Raw genomic sequence first — 9,408 nt, 5'->3', positions numbered from 1 at the left:
GGTCAATATCATTAAATACTTCTCTAATCTTTCGGCTCACTTACCTGCATAATGACATATATTCTTTGTAAGGTAATTCTTCCAGTGATGGTCTGTGAATAGTAGAGTCTTAGCTTTGTGTGTCTGAAAAAGTCTGTTTCATTCTTGAAGAACAATTTAGCAGGCCATAGAATTCTAGGTTCACAATTTCCCCCCTAATCCCACCACTTTGAAGATTTTTTTAACTTGTTGTCTTCTGTCATCTAATGTTGCAGACAACAAGTCTGCTATTCGTGTAATTTTCTTTCCTTTGTAGATAATCTGTCTTTTCTCTCCAGGAACTTTTTCATGATTTTCCCTTCATCTTCGAGGTTAGTTTCACTTTTACTTCTTTAGTTTTAAAATTTGTTTTTATTTTTCTTGCTTAGTATTCAGTATGCACTTTCAGTCTATGGGCTCATGTCTGGAAAATTTTAAAATCTGGCTACATATTGGAGTCCTGTGGAGTCTTGTAAAAATATGGTGATGCCTGTATCCCACTCCCAGAGACTCTAATATCATTGACCTGAGGTGTGCTCTGAGCATTAGGAGTTTCATAAGTTCCCCAGGTGATTCTAATGTGCAGCCCAGGTTGACTCTCACAGGTATAGATACATGTAATATAAGGTGGAGGGTCCAGGTGAGAGAGATGTAATGACTTTGGAAATGAAGAGTGAGGGGACACACTGAGATACATTTTGGATTAAATCATCTGAACTTGGTGACTTGGGTATAAAGGTCAAGGAGGAGGAAATGTGAAAGGTGACTTAATTTTTCTTTCTTGGAAAACTAAGTGGATAGTATTTCTGTCAACCAAAAAAGGAATGCAGAGAAGTAGGTGAATAGAAGTTTGATTTGATATGTTGAGGCTGAAGTATGTAGGAGGCCTCTGGTAAAGATGGCTATAAGCAGTGGGATATTTGAGCCCGGGTTATTGGGTGTAATGAGGGAGTCATCAGCATATGACACTAATAAATGCAGCTGTGGGAGTGGATGAGGTCACCTAGGCAGCTTGTTATAGTGAAAAGGAAGAGATCTGAGGCACACTGGCCTGTTGGCAGAGAAGCTGGTGAAGGAGATAAAGGGGGTACAGTCAGAAGTAGGAAGAAAAACAAGAGAGTGATGTGGAAGCCAAAATAGGAGGGGGTTTCAGGCAGAGGGTGACGGGTAGGATGAAGTACAGTTGGAGGGAATAACTGACTTTAGAAGTACAGGTGATGATATCTGTTTTATGTTGAAAAATGTTTTTTCTAACCTATTTTATCTTACCATTTAAAGTATATCATTGCATACAAAATATATTTGAGAAAAGCCTGATCATGTACTGTCATTTATTACTAGTAAGGGGAGCTGGGGACAGCTGGAGAACTTTGAAAGTATAGTGGAGATTTGGGCCGTATCTTTGAAGAACGGACCCAAGAACTGAGTAGAGGTGAAGAAAGAATTTTCAGAGAGTTTTGAGACCATCCAGGACCCAGGTGAGGCTGGAGATCAGATATTTGCAGTGGAGTCAGTTAACATGGTGGTGCCATGTTTAAATGGGCTCAGTAGCCCAGGGGCTAGGCCATTTGTGATGGAGTAGATTGAGTCTAGTGGGGAGTTCATTGGCAGACGTGGCGCAAGCCTTTGTGGAAGATTAAAGCAGGCTCCTAATGCAAGGTCAAGAGATTTATCGTGGGATCCAGGCAAATTGGGGAAGGAAGTTGAATCAGCAGTGCTAACCTGACTGCATGGGAGAACAGTGTGAGGTGAAAGGTCAGCAAGTCTAAGGAGGCCAAAATCCTGTTTGATGGGAAGGGCGATCGGCTTGGGGTTTGTAGTCAGGGAGGGATTTAATGGCTCACTTCCAGATCTCGAGGTCCAGGGTGTGATCTGAACACCTGTGTTTCCATGGTTTACAGAAGTGGCTGGAGATCTGAGGCCTGGGTGACCAGCTGTTAGTACCAGTATGGACGGTACGAGAATGGTCGCAGAGGCTGGGTGGAAAGGAAGGTCTCCTCTGTGGGCTCATGACCATTAGAGTGAAACACTTATCCAGATGCCTTGATTGTATTGGAATTCTAATTAGAGTCCTTTCCCCCCTTGTATGTAATTATTTTGAGTTGTTTCATCGTCCTCGGTGCTCTGAAACTTCACACGATGTTTAGGAGTACGTCTTCTACTAGTCCTGTTCAATCAGAGACATCATCTCTTTAATCCTGGGCAATTTTTTTTCTGTCTTTGCTGTTATTATTCCTTTGTTCACCTTCTCTGTTCTTCTAAAATTCCTCTATTTGGGAGATCTTGGACCTTTTGTTCCTGTTTTCTGTATATCCCTTAGCTTTTCTCTGTTGTGCTACATTCTAGAAGAACTACTTAACTGGATCTTCCAGCTCTTCAGCTGTACCCATTCAGTGTTCAGCCCATCAGCGGAACTTTTAATTTCAGTGATGACAATTTTAATTTCCAGGATCTGTATTTTTGTGTGTGTGTATGTGTGGCAGTGTGTGGCCATTCTTGTATTTTCTGAGGATATTAATTAATCTTCTAAAGTTCTAAACTCTTCTAAAGATCCATGGCAGGGGAGGGCAGGATGAACCTGCGCCAGCCTGTCTCTGGGTGTGAGCGCCCCTTGGTCTGCCCTGGGCACACTCCCAGGCCCCTCTGAACTTAGTGTTCACACCGCTTGCATCTGGGGGCAGATACTGTGCTGTCTGTCTCTGCCCGATCCAAGGCAGCAAGTAGAAGTATGGAGGGGTTGACCAGACGGCTGCTTCTGCAGGAGCTTGCTCTAACCCATGACGTCTGTTCCCCTTGGCATTTCTGGCTCCAGGCATTAGCCACCTATGAGCTTTGAATGTCCCTAGTTTTCATTTTTAGCAAATCCTTTCCTTGAGTGAGCTGTGGTTTCTTTCCACTATCTTCTCTCAATTGTTCTCTTGCTTTCAGGGATTCCTTGTAGTGGTTGGTCCATGGAGGATACTTCTCCTTATCTGGCAGGGTACTTACAGATTCCTTTACCTTTTAAAAATCTTTTGTTGTTGTTTCTATGGATTTGGGATAGGAGGGAAGAGCTACAGCTTGACTAGTCTGCCGCCCTGATTCAATCTTCCCCACCATTTTTTATACTGTAAAATCTTGCCATTGGCCTGATCATTTGTCTTTACATTTCAAAAATTCAATTTAGTTGGGAGCTGAGATAAATAGGTTTAAGTCAGTGGTTTCCTACTTGGTCTCAATAAAAATTGGGGTATGGAGATTTTTTTTTTGCCTTCGAAATACATTTAGTTCATTGAGATCATTGTGCCAGGAAGTGTAAATATCCTAGTATCTGTTCCTTTATGCCTCCCTTCTTTTTATCACTGATGAAATCTGTGAAACCTGTCATCCTTCTTTGTGATTTACAAGACAGACTTTTCCAGGGTATGTCAACTGTTCTGAAGACAATGTTGTTAAGGATCAGATAGATAATGATGTGCCTGTGAGAGACTGGGCTATTGATGAGCCTCGTGTGGAAACTGATTGCCATATATGGGCAATTTTTCCCTTTCACCGTTGCTCTGGCTGAGGTGTCTATAAGGAGTTTCATGAACAAGGGACGGTTTTGATTCTAAATCAAAATTCCGTGCTGGCACAACTGTGTTTTATTCTGCTTTGTCACGGCAGGATTTGTAACTGCTAATAGTTCTGTGGCTTCCCCGAAGGTGGGCTTTAAAAGTAATGAGCACTTAGGAAACGTATTTTCATTTAAAATAATCTTTTTTTTTATTACTGTTCTGAAACTAATAAATTCACTCAGTACTACTGTGTTTCCACGAGTTTGTTCAGTTCGCAAGATTTTGTCTCGCTTAGAAACGTGTTTTGAGTAACTTGTACAGAATGTGATCGTGGACCAATTCATTGTGATGAGCAATTGAGTAGACAAAAGAAAGAAAGAACCCAACTGCTGAATCTGTTTGTTTTAGAAAAGTTTCTAAAATGCATTCCCTGGGAATTTCTGCCATTGAATGAAAGTCATTTCTATTCCCTTTATAGTCATCACATGGTACTCCTAGATCTGGGAATGTCTGCTCAACTAAGTTATGACGGTGACAGTTCTGTTTCGAAACAGTTCCTTCTGCCTTCACAAAAACTTGAAATTTTGCAGCAGGACATTACAGGACAGACCGCTGCCCCATCATCTTAGGATCAGCTGGAGGCAGCTGCTGTGCTCGGTCTCCACACACTGGACTTCGGAAGCCTGCACACTGACAAGCTGAAGACGAAGTTTAAAGATGTTTGTAAAGACAAATCTTTGTGGAATTTTCTATGCCTCAGACCTAGTGTGGGTCAATATCATGCCTGTCCGAGAGAGAAAGCGGGTCAGGATATGTTGAAGCAAGTCTTCTAGAGTATATGTAAAATTCATAATAAAGTTGAGTCAGATTCAACTTTTTTTTTCCCCAGAAAAAGTAAATTAGTGATTCTTAAATCTTTGTTAGGATTAGTCCTGGTCCTGTGGCCCCAGCTACCTGCAAGGGGGCTGGGATGTGCAATCCCTCCCCTGACAGGAGAACCAAATATAGGTGATCATTGGTAACGTCCACCTGAGTTGGTTTAAAGCATTTTGTAGCACTCTCTTCCCACTAGAATATTTCTCTTCATAAGTGATTCATACTGAACACAGTTATAAGGAAATGAACATTCTTTTGGTGGTAAAATTAAAATTATAGCCTTTAAAATACATAAAATATAAACTTTGTATCCAAGTCCTGGAAGGGTGGGGAAGAAGGAAGGAGTCCACTTTTGTCTTTTCCTGTCATCCGAAAGGGAGGGGGTGAGGGGGAAGGAATGAATCAAGTGTTTCCTTAGTGCTTCCTGCAAATGTCCCTACCACACAGGTAAGGGTCGTTTTACAGCAGCCAACATCCACGTTTTTCTGAATGGTGGAGCAGCATTTCAAACTCTGGTCTAACTCCGCTCCAACAGTCAAGGATTCTCACCAGCACATGGTATTATCCCTGTAAGTCCCTGCAAACTATTTTGCGTGTGCATTTCCAGCAGATTTCCAAGACCATCACTAAGTGGCTTGGCACCAAGGCATCTCTGACACGAATGCGACCTTGACTTCATAGACGTGTGATTCATATGCTGCTTCACTCTGGGATCCGGCTTCTCTAGGAAGTTAACATAAGCATACTTAGAGAGTCTGACGACTTTAGCCCTCAGGGAATGCCTGGACTTGAACCTGAGGGCTCTCTTGATAGCAGACATCCTACCTCAGCCTCCACAGACACAGTCCCATATGGAAATCTGACAGCGTAGAAAGGAGATAAAATTTTTAACAGGTTTTGACTTCTGACCTTTTAAAAAGTTCAGTCTGAGAGAAGTCTGTGTGAATTATTGTGCTGGCCGGTCTAGCTTTTGATGTGCCCACAATACGTAAGTACTGGCCTGGTGCATGTGAGCTGTATAGACGGTAAGTTCCATTAGAGTAGGAAGAGGATATTTACACGGTGGCCTGGGAAAGGCATCTGGAAGGCAGGGGCACAGGTACTGACGGGTCAGGCCAGCTCGAGCAGGGGAGGACAGTTCTCTTGGGCATGGGATGGACAGGAACACCGCATGGACAGACAGGCGGATGTTCTCTGAAGACCCCAAAGTCCGGTCTGGAGGTGGTGAAGATTGCAGCTTGAGGAAGTGGTGGGAGGACGGACTTCAAACATGGTTTCGCTTCACTCTGGGGGGTTTAAGTGGCTCCCAAAGAGCCTACCAGCAGGACGTGCTCTGCCCAGGCAGGGCCCCCAGCTGCCCACGAGGTTACTTGTGGGAGCCCTGCGTGTTGAGGTTACCCCGTCTAGCACAGCTCAGAGCATTCCCATCGTCATCAGACTTTTACTGAAAAAGAACATCCTGTGGCTGATCAAGGCACGATCTTGAGGTTGAGCAGAGTCAGGAAAGAGCCTTGGGAATTGAACAAACTCAGGCTTGATTTGTGTCACCCAAGGAGTTACTTACAGACTGGGACCCTGGGCAAGTCCCCCAAGCTCTTGAAACTTCAGTTTTTCATCTGTAAAATGGAGATATACTCCCACCTTTCTTGGAGGGCCATTAACATGAAATGCAGTAATACGTAAACAGGCGTCCAGTGAAATAGTAGTTCTTCTTTCCCTCCTGTCTATTCATTCCAAAGCATGGGTGCTGTGCTGCTGCAGCACGTTGGCACCCCCTCTGCATCAGGATGACTTCCCTAGTGTTTTTTATCAAAATGGAAGGGAGCAGAATGCAGGACTCTACTACGCCGATGACCACCGTCCACAGCTTCCCTCACCAGGTTAGTCAACGGCGAGCAGGTTCCTAAGGAAGCAGGACAGAACACTGGCTGGTCGTTGTTATGCTGAGTAATTGTTCGGCTGGAGGTTTGGCCAGGTTAGGCTGGGGTGTCATCCAGGGCGGGAAGCTCAGGTGAGATGCTTCAGGGTGGCAAGAGGACACCAGAGGGAAGGAAGGATATGGGAAATAGTAGACAGGTTTTGTCAGCATCTTATTTTTGCCTAGGGATGATGGCTCTGTCCGCATACTTTATAGTGTCACCACCGTGAGAGTGCACTTTCCCACAGAAGGAGTTACATTTTAATTAGCCACACGGCACCTGATTTCTAACCTATCAGTCCTTTTCTCCAGGCCTCATCTCTTCGGATTATTTTTGCCCACGTCCGCCACTTGCCTACGCCTTTCATGTGTATCAGAAAGAAACCACCAAGCACCCTGGAAATCCTATTACCAGACCTCAGGATATTAACTGTCGCGTTCTCCCCCATGGTTACACAAGTGCTGAAGAAGTGGTTCTCTTTCAATAGTGTCTTGTCAAAACGCCAGGCACAGTTTGTTTTTGACATTTGCTGCTACCGTTAAATAATAGTCTTGCTTCTGTCATAGCTAATGTTGACTTGAAGGCATTTGGAGGGCATTTCTCAACTCCAGCCTTAACAGTGAGACCTGGGTCTTGACAGATATTTTTCTTGCTTGCCCAGGGCAACTGAATGTAAGGGGTTGCAACCTTTGCTTTTCTAAGCTCAAGAAAATTTCAGATGAGCACACACCACTTAAAACTTTAGATCTCATTGTGCACACGTGCATGTACTCACAGCCATGAACACCTACACACACATACAAGTTGGAGTTCCTGAAGTTTTGCCATCCTGGGAATGACATTTACATCAATTAAATAGTATCCCATTTTAAGACCCCTTAAATCCTGGCTGTGCTGCCTTGGTAAACCTTTATCTGTTCGAATGTCATACTTAATTACAGATCTCTTTAAAATCAGTAAGCAGGTTTATTGTTTCTGTATTGGCAATGGAGTAAGCCCTGAGCAGCAAGCACTGTGTACCATCTGTCAAAGAGAATCTGAGCTCTTCATACACAACACTTACTTTCTTCTGTCCATTCGAAATTTAATTTATGGGACTTTTCCCCACTTTTGTGCAGAAGCGTCTTTTGAATTTTTCCTCCAGTGTCTTATAAAGCAATGTGTAGTGATCGCCTTCTAATGGGATCGTAATTTCTGAAGTGTTCACCATTTATGAGGTAAAAGAGAGGAGAGTAAGAAAAAAAAATTGGGCAGAGCAAGTGAGAACTGTGCAAGAATTCTGTGGAACTGTGTAGGAGTTGGCATCGCTTGTATGTGAAGGGGCCAAGAAATGCACAGTTGGTTTCAAAATAAATACCAAAGGAATGGTTAATTAGACAAGTCTGTTTTGCAGTTTCAGAAAAAAAAGAGGTACAGCAGTCATTAGGATTTCCAGTAACTAAGGCATCTTGTGTTTAGAGCTTTGCATGTGGAGCAGTAGATTGTAAATCTAATGGATAAGCGTCCACCATGTCCTGCTACGTGCTTTTCTTTCGCTACACCTGTGTCACAAAATTCCTCTTCAAATTTTGAGAAATACTTTTAGAGATTTCCAAAATTACAAAATCTGAGCATACGAATTATTGTAACTGTCATCTCTCACTCTCACTCTCTTTCCTTTTATCCTGATATTTGTTTGGGAGACTAGTTTTAGATGGCAGCATTGTTTTTTGAGAGGAATATGAATTCATTTAAAATCGAGATGTGATTATCTCATGACGATTCATATATATCACACAGCAACTTAACTGAATTATAAGATTCCCAGAAAAGAATGGCAGAGCTGGAAGAGACTCTAAAATTCATCCTGGGCAGCACAATCTTGTCATTTTACAAACGCAAAGGCAAAACTCACATCGGTTAAGTGCTTGTCCCTGGTCACAGAGCCAATTAGTGGCAGAATGAGACATTTCAGTAGCTTTAACAGGGCATTAACATTTCAATTCATGAAAAATGTAGATTTAATTTTATAACTCTGCAAGATTTATGACAATGCTGACAACTGGTAGAAAAGGGACACTCATGAATTATGAATGTTTCTATTTGAAGGACAATTATTTGTTACCTTAAGTAAGAGCTGGTACATAATAACATTGAGAATCTATTATATGCTTTACATATACCACCTCATTTAATTACCCCATTAAAACTATGATGCAAATATTATTATCTATAATATAATATGAAGAAACAGAGGCTTAACTTACAAAGATCATACATAATCTGCCAACATCACGCAAGTAGATGCTAAGCTGGGGGAGATCCCAAGCCCTCCTTCTTCCCAGGCTGAAAGACGCAGATCTTTATTGCCCGTGATGTCACCACAGGAATATGTGGAACCTGATTTATTTCTATGAAATGTTAGATGTAGGACTAAAATACATACGGGAAAGTCATGTCCTTACCCTTCCTAAACAACTTTAAATTTCAGTCGGAGCAATGAACAATTTCAGTGGCACCATTCTTGGCTAAGAAATGGGTTCAGAGCCTGAGATTTATTATTTTGTGATGAAATAAATTGGATATCTTGAAAGAAGAGGTGTGGGGAAAGATTATTTGCATCATGACTTATTAGAGGTATTTTTAAATCAAAGAATTGGGTTAAATAGTCTCATAATGAAGAAACAGGATATAAAACATTTCTTACCAGATACATTTTCATCTATGGCTTAAATTGGAACTTCTAAGTCACTCCAGTGTCTTTGATATTAAAATTAACGTTGGAATACTGAAAAAATTTTAAATATTGTTGGCATGTCCATAGGAGAATAACAAGGAAATGGACATTTTAAAATTTTCCATTAGACTTGCACGTGAAAAAAAAAAATTAGCTGTTAACTTTATGGGGATTCCCTTGTATGTTATTTGTTGTTTTCCCCTTGCTGCTTTTAATATTTCTTCTTTGTATTTAATTATTGATAGTTTGATTAATATGTGTCTTGGTTTGTTTCTTCTTGTATTTATCCTGTATGGGACTCTGTGCTTCCTGGACTTGATTGACTATTTCTTTTCCCATATTA

Source organism: Balaenoptera physalus (genome assembly GCF_965194825.1).
Source record: "Balaenoptera physalus genome assembly, chromosome: 6".
In the NCBI taxonomy this organism is placed as follows: Eukaryota; Metazoa; Chordata; class Mammalia; order Artiodactyla; family Balaenopteridae; genus Balaenoptera; species Balaenoptera physalus.
Note: the sequence above shows the minus strand (reverse complement) of the source record.